We start from the raw sequence: 14,585 nt of genomic DNA on the forward strand, positions 1-14,585 counted from the left end.
CCTCCATAAGCCCCTATTCTGACTAGTGGACCAGAGTGATGTTTTGGGTCTCCTGGAATTATTGTCACTTCTGAACCAGTGTCCAATAATCCCCTAAATATCTTATCATTTCCTTTTCCCCAGTATACAGTCACCCTGGTAAAAGTTCGTAAGTCTCCTTGGGGGAAGTCTGGGGTTGGGAGGGGCGGGGGGAGTTAACGGTGTAAATTTTGGGCAGAGTAAAAGGGTCCTTACCCAAGGGTACCTGGTGGGGTTTTTAGACCATCTCAAGTCTGGAAATATATTAAGGGCCCATGACTTTCTGTTTTTGTAATTCAAGTTAGACTTCTGTTCACTTGACCTAGAATTCTGCTTACACGGCTCAAACAAGAATTTAGTAGATTGCCTATCTGTTTTACTTCTAGGTACCTCATAACCTACTAGCCAATGCCACAAGTCTCTGTGAGTCAGATTATTTTTGACTGCTGCTTTGAATCTATTATGGTGGCCATGCCCACCTTGTCTGTGGTGATTAATTGTCACCACATGACTTCTGCCAACTTGAGATCTGATTATTCCCGTTGTATTTAAGGATTCCAGCTAAGTGACAACAATTCCCAGGTAAAATCTGACCTACAGAGAGGGGCAACTACAGAGCTCTTCAGGGATGATGGAGCAATTCTCATGAATTTATTTCTCAAGATTCTGGTGAAAGATGTGTCATCTAGACATTCCTGGGTGTGTGTCTTCCATGATAAATCCACTCTAACATTCCAATCTCTCTAAGCCTCTGGATCCCCTCATCTATGTTATACCAGGGCAGTTCTGGCATTTAGACCTCAGGCAATGTCAGCCACCTTTGGATCCATGTTTCAGCTAATCATCCAAACAAACTGTTAATGTCCTTTCTAACCCCTTGAGCTACAACACTGAATGCAGAATCTCTGCTTAGTGTGCCCATATCAATAAATTCAGTTTGATCCAACTTGGTATGTCTTCTACCATTATTCTGCACCCTTAATATCCATTCCCACACATATGCCCCTGATTTCTGTCTATATAGATTGGAAAACTCATGCAGTTCTTTTGGAGTATAGCATACATCCTCATGGGTCACACTTTGTACTTCACCTTTCAGGGCCTCTTGGAATTTTAGGCTAGTTGTGGATCTTGAAGAAAAGAAGGGTAGTAAGAGTGGGTCATGAAATGAAATAAAAGTATCTTTCAAGCCAATTAGCTCAGGGAATTTTGTTGCAGTTTCATCTGGTGAAATAGGATTAGTTACTCCAGACAGGGGAGTGAGCAGCTGTTTCCCCAGGGGAGGTGTTACAGGGTTAGTAGGCAGCGAAAGGCTTATCCCATTAGGTGGAGGTTGGATGACAGACTTTCTGAGCAGACTGGAAGCTGGGAAGCTGTTTCTTCAAGGTAAGCTGGAGGTTGGGAAGCTCTTTCCTCAGGGAAGTCCATTACAGGTCTATCTAGCAAAGACTCAGCAGATTCCAGGGACCCCATTGCCATCATCAAGCCATATATCACCATCCCACATTTCAGAATCCCATTCTTTTCCAACCAAAGACCTTTAACAGCAGACTCCCTGCAAGATTAAAGATTTCAGTTTATATTGTAATCTGCTACCCACACAATGAAATTTTGTGTTTGGTTTCCAGAGATCTCAAATCTTTAGTGACAGGAAATAAGATTTTTCTTTCAGGGCACACATGGAAACTTTTATGTTATTCATACGTAAAAGGCATTCATATGTAAGGGGCAAATTTGAAGAGTTCAGCTCATCTCTTTCCCTCATCACTGTATCCAGTGAATCTAACAACAACCAGCCCACCTCATTTTACCTCTTAATTCCACAAAACTCTGTAAAGGTGTCAAAACATTATTACCCAGAGCCCTGCCTCACATAAGTGTATAATTAGCAGAATCTAATGGTGGTATTTTGAATATGTCTTTTGCCAACTCACCCCATTGACTGTCTGTGCTATCTTGATTATTGGTAATAGAGTCATTAGTGCCTCTGAGTCTAGTCAGAGTAGAAAACCATTGTAAAAACCCAATTTTAAGATTCTATTTCGAAAGAACCACTGCCAGTGCCAAGCTGTGTTAGTCAGGGCTTTCTAGAGAAGTGGAACCAAACAGGAGAGATCTGTAAATATGTGATTTATAAAGGTGTCTCATGAAACCATGGGAATGGAAGAGTTCCAAGTCCAAAAGGCAGGCTATGACACTTGCGGCTCTGATGAAGCATCTGGAAGAACTTCACAGGAGAGGTGTGCTGGCTGAAGAAGCAGAGAAAGAGTCTCTGTTTTTCTTTAAAAGCCTTCAACTGGTTGGATTACCTTATTATGAGAGACACACTTTAGTTGGTCTCAGATGTAATCAGCCACAGATGCAATCAACTGACTGATGATTTAATACACCAGCCTTCCAGTTTATCAATGAACCATGAACTATCCTTGCAGCAATGGTCAGGCCAGTGTTTGCCTGACCAAACAACTGGGCATAATCATTTGGCCAAGTTAACACCAGAACCTAAAATCGCAGATTCCTTTTATTTCTTTTTTTTGCCTAATTGCTTTGGCTAGATCTTCCAGTACTATGTTGAAGAGAAGCCATGAAAGTGAGCGTTCTTGTCTTGTTCCTGAATTTAGTGGGGAATCTTTTAATCTTTCACTATTAAGTACAGTGTTAACCACAAACAGTAAGAAAATATTTGGAAAATACATATCTGATAAAAGACTTCTGCCCAGAATATATAAAGAAGTCTTCAACTCAACAATAAGGCCTATGACCCAATTTTTTTTTAATGAGCACAAGTTTTACACAGATATTACAGAGGATATGCTGAGGGCAAATGAGCACATGGCAGTTTATTCCACATCTGTAGTCATTAGGGAAATGCAAATTGAACTTTAATGAGGTACTAGGACCCACCAACTGAAATAGGTAAAATTGAAGAAAACTAAAAATACCAGGTATTGTCAAGGATGCAGAACTCTCCTACTTTCCAAAGGCAGCAAAGATGAGTGCATGTACTTTGGAAAACTGTTTGGCAATTTCTTATAGAGTTAAACATATGCTTACCAGCAATCCAACTCTTATTTACTTAAGAGAATCCAAACATAGGTTTACCTAAAGACCTCTACATAAAATTTTATAAACATTTTTATGCATTACAGTAAAAAATTGAAAACAATCCCAATGGATAATGGTGAACAGATGAACTCATTGTGCTGCTTCTATGGCAGGAAATACTACCCTGTGTAAAAAGGAATAAAATACTAATTTATGCAACATTACGGATTAATCTCTAAAGCATTATGCTAAGAGAAAGGGTCTAGATACAAAAGTTTATATACTGTATGATTTTGTTTATATGGCATTCTGGAAAATGCATGTAACCAATTTCCCATTATTACTGTTCTCCTTCATGGTGACGTCCTCCTTACCTCACTCAGGGTCTGAAACTCTGCCAGGCTACCTTCCTGGCCCCCTGTCTCCTGCTAGGGCTCCGATATCCTGAGTCAAACCATCCTTCCATGAAATACTTCCTTCTCCCACTTAGGATATGGCTTCCATCACGGGGCTGCCCTTTTGCAGGAATGCCCCTTTCACCTGCTTAGATCTCAGCACACTGTTCTGGAGTCACCCCTCTGCAAAGATTCCCTTCTCATATTGCTTGGGCTCTGACACATCACACTTAGCCCACTCCTGCATGAAAGACCTTTTTACCCTGCTTGGGATCTGACATCTCTGCCGCGCTATCCTTCTATCTCCCTCTTCACCCTTGTTGGGCTCTGACACTCAACAGACCTCCTGTAAGCACACCCTGTCTTATCAAACTCGGGTTCCAACACCCCATTCCACGGTGCCCTCTCCACATGTTCACCAATAGAATTTTCTTTTGTTTGGAGAATTTTCTTTTGTTTAGCAATGATGCACACAAGTCGATTTCCCAAGATATTATAAGTCACAATCAATCATCGACACCTTTTCACTATGATAATTGTTCTCTAAGCTACGTTGTTTCAAGTTTCAGGGATGATGGGGTTATATTATAAGGACACACAAGGAAGTAGGGAACTATTCCCAACAGTCAGGGAGGCAGGATTTGTGACAACGGAAAAAAATGTTCAGGATATAACAGCAATTGTGGAGTTTATGTTTTGGAGTACGGTGTTTATGGAACATTTACGAAGTAGGGTGTGGTGATGAGGGGAAAGACTAGACAAGTAGGTGGCAGCATTTGTAAGACTGTAAGCAGGTGGGACCACTGAAAGTTTTTAAACAAAGAAATGGCATAATCTTATTTTTTAAAAGATGGACAGATTGAAATAAAAAGAAAATTAGTGGCAGAAAAATCAGTTAAGAGGCTGTTATAATTGATGAAATTAAAGTAAATGAGTACCAAAACTAAGATGGTGCAGTGGTGCACAAAAAGTCAGATTTGGGAGAAATTTTTGAATTAAGATATATCCAGGTAGAATCCAATAGTTTTGAGTTATCTATAGGATTTTCAGGACATAATGTTCATGGGTTGGAAGTGTGGGTATGGAACTTTATTTTGTGCAGCCAATCAGTGTCTGGGTCAGAGTTGAAGCCACTGATATGGATGATATTATCCAGGGAAAGTGACCAGAGGACCGAGAATGGAACTGCATTGGTTTGTTATCGCTACTGTAACAAACTACCACAAACAACATTATATTTGAAATCCATTCCTTCTTTTTGTTCCAGATGTCACCACACTTGTTCAGATCCTTGTACTTTATGCCTGAAATACTATGCTAGTGTTACTGCTGTGTGTTTTATCTTTCCCCATTTTTGTGCTTTCTAGCTACCGATATCAGATTAATCTTTGTAAAACACTGCTTTGGCTATTTCATCTTTTCTTGCAAAATTTGTCATAATATTGAGAGTCATCCATAGTCTGGTCCCTACAAAATCCCTACTTTTATTTCTCACTATTCCACTTGACTTCACTTAAATTTTGTCTCACAACATATGACATGCATGCGCACACTATAACACACATATTGATTGTTCTGTCTTTATTCTTGACTATCTCTTTCTTCCTTTTTAACCTTCAAGAGCTATCATTTCCCCCCTCAAAACACCAACTCATCTTTATGCAGCTATCTTCTGAACTTCTTTTGCATTTAGTATGTGCATACCACTACTTGACACTTAGTATATACATTATATTAAAACTTTGTATCTGTGAATATAACATGGTGATGTAGGATGATATTTTCCTGAACTGAGTTTGCCCGAACTGTTCTCTTTCACGTTTAAGTTAAGAGCTGGAGATTACTTCATTTGGAAATTGCTTAGCTATTTTACTAGTTGGGATCCTAATTTCTCCAGGCTTGGTGCAGTGAAACAGTGGAGAAAGCATGAAGATGGTGGGCCTTAAAAAAGAGCACAGAGGGTCGCCTATACACTTTATGGTATGGCAAACAAATATGTGTATCATCAGGTGTGCTGACTGACCACCTCAGTAGTTAGCTGGTGCTTAAAGGGCCTTGCTGGAAGTGCCTTCCCAGATGACTGCTCATTGAGCAGGAGTACTCCAGCCTCAAAGATGTCAGGATAGACTGCTGGTGATGGAGGGCTGTGGGTGTAAAAATAAATGAAAAATATATAAGCTAAGTGGAGACAGTATCCTATGTCTGAGGAAAATCCCAAAAGATGAGATTGTCATTGTAGCTAACACTCAAGGGAGAAGAAAGTTGATTACATTTTAGGGTCTGTGGCACCAAAAAGGAAACACCTAGGCAGTTAGTTTGGTTCTGACAAGGAGATTTTGAACTAAAAGGCTTGTACAATTACAAGTATAATCACATTTGGGCTATTTTTTTTCAATATATTGTTTTCACTTTTGATAGAGGTGTTGGTAATTATACCAAACCAATGATGGTCAATAGTCTTAATATTTGTCAGCCTTTAGAATTAGGTTATCATATCTGCCACATAGAAAGAATATGACAAAGTATAGAGCCTATAAAATTAGTGTTTATTTACCTGGTGATTTAGAACTAGGAGATGATGGTGCCATCTGTCAATCGAGCTCTTTTTGGTTCTCCTCTGCTATCTGCTCCATCAGAAGTGGAAAAAAATCGCTGTAAGTTTGTAACCAAGTGACTGCATGGACAAGTGATAAACTTTGCAGACAACCCAATAACATGACTATTGTGAGTATGGAAACCCTATAGTAATGTGATGCAAATAGGTTATGAATTTTATATAAAATGCAAAGTCACATTATTGTCAAATTTATGAAATGATAAGGGGTAAGCTGTGCAGCCGATAGCCCCGGGTTACAGGGTCTGCTTATTCCTTTCACATTCATCCAGGTACCAGCTGGCAGTTGTTCCGGTCAAAATATCCATAGGGATGATTCTGAGTTCTATGTCTAGCTGGAACGTTCTGGAAGCTGCAGTGATTCCAAGAATATCTCCATTAGTTGGCATCCAGTTTGCTGACTGATAAGGGAAATTGGGCTATGAGAATACTGACCTGTGGGGACCCACTCTCTACCTTACTGATCTCTCTGATGGAATTGAAAACTGTTTTGTTTTGTTTTGTTGCCTGGCTTTAACCTTTCTGTATCCCCTTTCCAACCCGAGGGTGATCAGTCCTCTGGGTGGGCTATGCCTGCGAGCCAGACTTGGGCCTGCTGCCGGCGGTCTGCATCGCAAAAGGGATTTTGCAACTCAAGGGCGGCAAGTGCAAGAAGCTGGGCCTCAGCTTTGGCCTGTCTCCTGAAGGAGAGGAACTTGCTAAGGAGGTATTGGAAGAGTAAGAGGGTGAGGATAAAGAGGAGCGCGAGAACCCCATAGAAAATTAGATTCGAGGGTTGAAAGAGAGAGCTGAATTTGGCAGTTAGGTCGGAGAGAATAGAAGTGGAGATTTTTGGGACTATGGTGTTTTCTAGGGTGAGGATGGCAGCTTGTAGGTTATGTGTAGAATTCCAATATGACTCATTGTACGCTGTGAAGATCCAATTACGCAAAGACATACGGGGCACAGAATGATTTACAGGGACGGGGGTAACACAAAACTGAGTGAAGGGATACCGCCCGTCGCAAGAGGAAGAGGCCAATTCAAAGAGAGCTTCCACATCTAGGGCTAATAAATCTATTTGTTGCTGCAGATTGAATACCGCAGCATGCATTAGGTGGTTGATATCTTCCTGAATTCCGGCGGCTTGGGCGGCTACTCGGGAGACGTTGAGAAGGGTGTCGGCCGTGGTGGACGTTTGGGTGAGGGCCACCGCGGCTATGGTGGAGGCTGCAACGGCTGCTACGATTGCGGCCGCAATGGCAGCCGAAATCCCGAAGTCCCGTTTGGATCGCAGGAGCCTATCAAGGGAATTTGTTCCTATGGAATAAGGGAGCTGAGGAGCCACCCACGTGGTGGCGTTGATTGGGATCCACAGGAGCCGAGGCTGTATAACAATAAACGCAAAGTTATAGGACGTGTTCCAAAAGTTTGAGAGGAAACAGTTCTGCAGGGTGAGAGAAACATTGTTACAAAGGAAGAAGAAGTAGGGGGGTTCAACAAAAAGGTAGGTTGTGAAGTTACGGCCGCTCACGACTTGAAAGTTGGTTGAGTTGGTGGTCGTGCCGTTATGCAGAGCACACGAACTGAGGCAGAGGAGCGGGCGGAGATCAAAACAGGAAGATTGCCCGCATAAGAAGATACCGGAAAAGGTGGGGGAGTTGAGCAGGGGGTCTGAGTACCAGAAGGACTGGTTGCTGGCGGAAACGTTGAAGGTGTGGTTACCAGCATAGTCCTCCCGTGGATGAGGGAGTATCGGAAGGAGAAGCGCAAAGGAGGCGTTGGCACCAATGGCTGGGCTGGGATCAAAGCAAGCGCGCCATATAAGAGAAGAGGCTGAGACCTTAGGGCGATATAGCTTAGACTTAAGGGGAGCGCGTGGCAGGGGACGCCAGGTGGGGCGGCGAATTGCGTATAGGCAGAAGTGTTTCGGGCGAAGGAAGGAGGGTCTGGCCAAGTGGCTCCGGTAAGCCGCTGTCCCGTGGCATTGAAACCCATGGAGCTCGATGGGGATATGGATGAGAAATATAATTCCGCGATGGGCTTAGGTGCGAGCGGCAGGCAGTTGAAGAATGGCTCGGGGCAACGGGTAGAGTTGTGAGTGGAGTTTGGGAGAGAGAAGAAGAGAAGGGCTTGTAGCGGCGGTTGAAGGGAAGTGTTTACGGGATGAGTGGCGGGGCAAAAACGACTGCTACAAGGAAGACCGAGTATACAAGAGTGGTGCAAGAGCTTTGGAAATGTGGGGCTATCAGGCGTGAGGAACAGGAACCCGGGTGGATGTTGTACCGCCGTCCAGAGTTCTGTCTCGACTGACGCGGAGGTGGGATGAATGAAAAGGGTAGAGATTAGAATGCATATTACCAGTGGGGTATGTTGTTCTGGCTTTTGCTTACTCCTTGGACGATTTTTGCCCTTTGGCTGTGGGTGGGTTGTTTCCAATCGCGAGCCGTCCCTTTTCTGTTGTGGCCGGACGGATGTTTCTCCCAGGAACCCAGATGGGCTGAGCCTCATTTTCTGGAAAAACACAAGCAAAACCGCGTCCCTGCGCCAGGAGCGGGGAGGGACCTGACCAAGTGTTGGTGACTGGGTCGCGCCAGTAGACAGAGGGGACCACAGAGGGTCGATTGACCGGACCCCAATGCTTGTGCAGAGGCGACAGGCCTTGTTTATCAAAGTTTAACAGATTTAGTACTATTAGCACCTGGGTGATAAGGTCCTTAGGTGCGGCGTGAGGCATGTTACTTTTCTGCTTTTCAATCTGAATTTTCAGTCGCTTATTGAGAGACTCAACCATGGCCTGTCCCTGTGGATTATAGGGAATGCCAAAGTGGTGAGTGATGTTATACAGTTGTAAGAAGGCCTTGAAGGAAGCGCTGTGATACGCAGGTCCATTGTCTGTTTTAAGATCCCAAGGGATTCCCATGAAGAGAATTCCCTGGCGGAGCGCCTGGACGCAGTGTCTGGCGGTCTCCCCCGGGAGGGGACAGGCATAGCACATGCCTGAGTATGTGTCTATGATGACATGAAGGTATTTAAGGCGTCCGAAGGAAGGGACGTGTGTAATATCCATTTGCCACCTAGCATTGGGTTTGAGGCCACGGGGATTTACCCCTTGTGGTTGTAATGAGCCCAAAGGCGCAAACGGAGCGCACGCAGCACAACTTCTGACCAACTGCTTAGCGGTCTGAATTGGCAACCCACAGAGATGTTTAAGAGCCCCTGCAGATAGATGGAATCTGCTGTGCAATTGCTTTGCTGCATTGACAGGATTCTGGACAGTACCAAGCACGTGGGCCGAGACTGCCTCATCGGCCAGGCGATTGCCTTCAGCGATAGGACCTGGGAGGCCAGAATGACTACGTACATGCGCCATGTACCAAGGATACCTTCTGTCCTCTAGAGTGTTTTTGAGCTGATTAAGGGCAACATCAATGGGCTTAGTATAGTCTGGGTAGAACATGGCAAGTGCTAGCACCTTGCAGACTGATATGTATACAGGCTGTCTGTGAAGATATTGACGGGCTCTTCAGGGAACTGCTGAAGAGCGAGGAGGACAGCATCGAGTTCTCCTACTTGTACTGAATGCTGATTGGGCTGTGTAACACAAACTGGTTCCCCACACTCGGGAACATAGGCTATAAAGGCAAATGAGTGCTTAGACGCATCAGTGAAGATGGTAGTAACTTTTGGGACCGGAACTGACGTTGGGAAAGGGTGCTATGGGCTTCTCGGTTTCAGTGGAAAATGGAGAAGCGCTTGGAACAACTTATGTGAAGGGTAGTGGCATGAGAAGTTTCCATAAAACCCTTCCATCAAGATTTGCATTTCCGGGCAGTGTTGAATTAACCAAGCAACCTGCTTGTCCTCAAATGGCCAGACTATGGTGTCTGGGGGGCGACCGAGCATCTGAACTGCATTTTTGACTAGGTCTTGAGCCAAGCAAATCCACAACTTAAGTTGTGGACAGATTTTTCTAAGCTTACTTTTAGCTGGATGCACCCACAGAAGTGGCCCTGTCTGCCAGAGAACGCCCATGGGAGAATGATAAGTGTTAAGCACTAAAGCTAACAGAGGCTTTTCTGGCTGAAATCTGTCTAACTGACTTTGAGCAAAGTAATCATTGAACAGTGCAAGGGCATGCTTGGCCCAAAAATTGAGTTTTATTGGCTGACTGAGCTCCTCTGAGCTTTTATTACAGGTTTTTAGTAAGTCAAACAGCGGCTCAAGCTCCTGGGTGGTGATTGAAATAGCGGAGCAGACCCAATTTATTTGTCCGCAAAGCTGCTGCAGCTGATGGAGCGATAGCTTGTCTGGAATTTCAAATGAAAATTTGACAGGGGCGACCTGGCGGCCGATGGTATATCCCAAGAACGTGAACGGAGGGGTAGTCTGAACCTTTTCAGGCTGCACAGTAAGGCCTAGGTCTTGGAGGTTAGAAATGCACTGTGAAAGGGTAGCCTGTAACTGCTCCTGACTTTCTGTTCCCAACAGTATATCATCCATGTAATGAAGAATGGTGGCCTGCTAGCGGAGAGGACGCACCGCCGCATCCACGTAGGCCTGACAAATGGCCGGACTATTGCGCATGCCCTGTGGCAGGACCTTCCACTGATATCTCTGGGCTGCCCCCATGTGGTTAGTCTCAGGGACTGTAAAGGCAAATTTTTCTCTGTCCTTTTCATGTAAAGGAATGGAAAAGAAACAGTCCTTTATATCAATTGTGGCAATGCGCAGCTGCGCCGCAAGGGCGGAGGGGTGTGGCATGCCTGGCTGGGGAGACCCCATGGGCCGAATGTGCTTATTAATTTCCCTGAGGTCGTGTAGGAGTCTATGCTTTGCTCCTCCTTTCTTACTGATGACAAAAACTGGAGAATTGTATGGACTGCAAGAAGGCTCGATATGGCCTGCATCTAGTTGCTCTTTTACCAACTGCTTTAGAATCTGAATTTTGTGGGACGGAAGAGGCCACTGCTCCACCCAAATTGGCTCCTCTGTGTCCCATTGTAGAGGAGTGGGTGCCGGAGGTGTGATTCGAACAGTGGCGCAAATTATTGGGGGGGCTGCGTGGTGATGTAAGCCCTGGAGACAGCGAGAATATCGCGGCCCCACAGTATTCGGTCTATGGTAGACAGGAATATGGGTCTGAACGTACCCCTGCGCCCCTCCTCGTCTTCCCACACTAGGGGAACGACGGCGCGTACTGAGGGGGCGGATCCGGTGGCTCCGACGACCTCCGGTCCTGTGGAGGTTGGACATAAGTTTGAGTATTTAGCTGGGAGGCATGAAATTTCTGCTCCTGAATCTACTGTGCCTGTTAGCCAATCATGGCCCACCCTTAATTTTCGTGTGGGCTTTCCTGGTGTGATAGGAATTGTCCACATTATGGTTTGGGGGTGCTCCAAGCGAGCTCCCGTGTCTCTTTGTGGTGGGGCTGAGACTTGCCCCCTTTTAAGTTTAAAGGCTGGTTGGGCGTGTGGCAATTGCGTGCCCAGTGGTAACCATTGTTACACTTCGGGCAAGGGGTGGTAGGCTTGCGCTCTGACCAGCGCCTGTCCCCTGTCGGCCCAGCTGCTTTGGGCCTTCTACTCGGAGGGGGGTCCCGATTAGGACAATTTCGGGCAAAGTGACCTGTCTCTCCACAGCGGAAGCAGTCATTATTGACGGTAAGCGGTTCGGAGAGAGCTGCTGCGAGGCCTGACACACTTGGGATTATACCGGAGCAAGCGAGCACCCAGTCAGAGATGGGCTTCTCGCGGAGGCCTATTATGGCCTGCTTGAATGTAGGAGTAGCTCCTTCATAAATGAGCTCTTTGGCTAATGCCTGTTGCCCTTGCAGGTCAGAAATTCTGTTTCTACAAGCTTCCTGAACTCTAGAGACAAATGTGGCAAAGTCTTCCTCTGGCTTTTGTAGCAACTTGGTTAACTGCTCTGGCTTGGAGGCCGTGCAATTGCAGAAGGCGCGCATGGCCACCTCTCTCAATTGAATCCAAAACCCATTCGGGCGGCAAGATAAACCGTGGGGTCAAAGTACGGACCAAGCCCCAGAAATGCTTCAAGAGGCATACCAATGCCTGGGGGCCCTCCCTGTTGGAGCGCAAGGTGCCGAGCAGTACGCTTGGCCTCCGAATTGTAATGCGCCTTCCAGTCTACATACTGGCCGGGAGTGAGGATTGCCTTTGCTAACGACGTCCAGTCCTGTGGGGTGTTAAGCAGAGTAGAGATTTCTTCCAGTAGATGGGTTGCATATGGGCTAGCAAACCCGTCTTCCTTCACCGCTTTGCGCAGTTGTTTGATAGTCTCTGACTCGAGAGGATACCAAGCAAAAGGCCGTTGCTGAGACGGTTGGAGGTTCATAGGGAAGCATCCAACCAGAGGCGGTGGGAGTGGCTGTGTAAGAGGCTGCGGTTGAGGGGTTTGCCACGGTGTAGATGTGGTGCTAGCGGGCGAGCAGCCGGGCCACCCAGGACCTCCGCTAGAAGTGGAGGTACTAGAAAATGGCGGCGGACAAGATGGCGGGGGGGGGGGGGGGTTGGTAAGATGGCGGCTCAGGCTCCTCCCACGGATGGGGGGGAGCTGTAGGGGGGAATTTCCCCTTTTCGGAACAAGGAGAAGGAGGAAGTGGGGGTTTTAATGGCGTCTGGCCGCCATCGCCGCTGGCGGGAAGGGCGGAGTAAGAGCACTTCCTCTTTTCTTTGTCCGTGCACGAACAAGAAGGCGGAAGTTCACCATCTTGAGCTGCTGCTAAACTAGGGTCTTTAGGTGGATCCAGTTCTAGCCTTTCATTTAACTGCTCGAGCAGCGACTCGGCATCAGAATCTGAATCGGAGTCAGTACCGCTGGCGTCTGCTGCCATCGCTTGACTCCGGCGACCGTCTGTAGGCGGCTGAGAGCCCTGAAGGCAGGAGCGAATGGTGATGAGGGTAGGGAGTAACCCTGGAGGGAAACGCTTTCCCTCGTGCTCCATTTTATCTGTGACCCGAGAGATTAATGTATCATAAGTATCTGTGCTCCACAAGTGACAAGTAGCAAGCCACGGATTAAAGGGGAGCAAAAGATCCCAGTACACTTGCAGCTGCCTCACAGAAACCTTACATTCATGTGTGTCCAGTAGTGCTGCTAGAGCACGGACTTGAGGCGCTTGCGTTTTGGTGATTCTGCTACCCATAGTTAGAATTTGTGGGGACAATTAGCCACTCTGGTTTGGACCTAAGAGATAAGAGTGCTAATGCCGAGGGCACTTACCTTCCAACGAGGTCCTGGGGAGCGATGGAGTCCGAGGTGCGGACAGAGGACCGGCGGCCGAGGTCTGGGTCGCGGGGCTTCACTTTCGAGGTGTCAGCTCACTTCGAGGAGCCCCACGCTGGGCGCCAATTGCGGCTTTGGTCACGATCCCCCACAATGGGACCGCCTGACCTGCAGCCCGTCCTCCCCGCAGAAGCAGGGGCAAATAGAACTCCGGGTCGCTGAGGGGGTTCGAGCTCGGGGGTCTGGGTCGGGAGAGTGCACGCAGGGGACCACCGCGGGTCTGAAGGACTGGAGGCCGAGTCAATCAAGGCTTAAGGCAAGGTAGCTTTAATGTTGGTAGAAGTTTAAGCCGTGACCTCCCAGGAGCTAAAGACACGAGGCTCAGGGAGCCCCGGAATATATACAGATCATAAGGGGAGGGGTCGGGGTGTGACGGAGAGGGAAGGGTAGCCAAACACACTGAGGGGTAGGATCGGGTGATGGTGACGTAGGCAAGGGTTGTTTCTGGTGAGACCTGTGAGAGCGGATGTGTGGCGGGCGAGGGTAAGAGGTAGGAGCCAATGAGCTAGCAGAAGGGAGAATGAGTCACTAGTCTCCGGCAGAGGCTTGGATTACCTAGGTTGAAAAGAAGCGGATGTTACAAGATGGAGCGGATGTCTAAAAATAAACCGACAGCAGGGCCAGAGATGAAAATAACGCCACATTCACCCTACCCACAAGATAAAAATCACATACAAAGATCAGAATTTAAGCTTATCCATGCTTAGGAACAGGGGCTGGGCAAAGCTAGGAGCCAAATTCACCTCATTGTGGAGCTCATTGTCATTGGGCTTTATTATAGTTGAACCATTTGCTTAAACGAATCTTTTGAACCATTAGCTCTAATATTTTTGTCTGATAATTTAACACTTTCTCTGCCGACTAGTTTTATTAAGTACTTATAATAAGACAGGCTCTACTAAGTGTCCTGTTATTAACCACTAAGATGTATGATGCTTAAAATGTAACTTCATCTCATATGCTCTAAGTTTACTCTTAGAATGAAAGCATCTCTCTCAAATCTCAAAATTAGCGTTCTTTAGATGAATCCTAATAGGAAAAAATGAGCATAAGAGAATTCCATATTTTGTTTGAGTCTGCACTTTTAAAGTTAGTTTTCTGTGGTTCCAACTAATGTTTTGAAAGATTCCTAACTCTGAATCTAATCTAGTTTCAATAATTTAGAGGAAAAAATGGGCAATCTGTGTTTCATACAGGCTTTCTAGAAAATGGATCTCTCTGGAGTTGCT

At 46.1% G+C, this 14,585-nt stretch overlaps 1 long non-coding RNA gene across 1 annotated transcript; it reads right to left on the reverse strand.

Moving 5' to 3' along the window:
* Window positions 1-3,157: 3,157 nt before the first annotated feature.
* LOC143663073 (uncharacterized) lies at window positions 3,158-13,724 on the reverse strand. The gene is made up of 4 exons (XR_013165792.1): window positions 13,294-13,724; window positions 6,013-6,082; window positions 5,482-5,602; window positions 3,158-3,247 (listed from the first exon to the last, which is right to left on the reverse strand). It is a non-coding gene; the product is annotated as an uncharacterized LOC143663073 (long non-coding RNA).
* Between the last annotated feature and the right edge of the window lie 861 nt (window positions 13,725-14,585).

This window comes from Tamandua tetradactyla, chromosome 2, assembly GCF_023851605.1.
Source record: "Tamandua tetradactyla isolate mTamTet1 chromosome 2, mTamTet1.pri, whole genome shotgun sequence".
In the NCBI taxonomy this organism is placed as follows: Eukaryota; Metazoa; Chordata; class Mammalia; order Pilosa; family Myrmecophagidae; genus Tamandua; species Tamandua tetradactyla.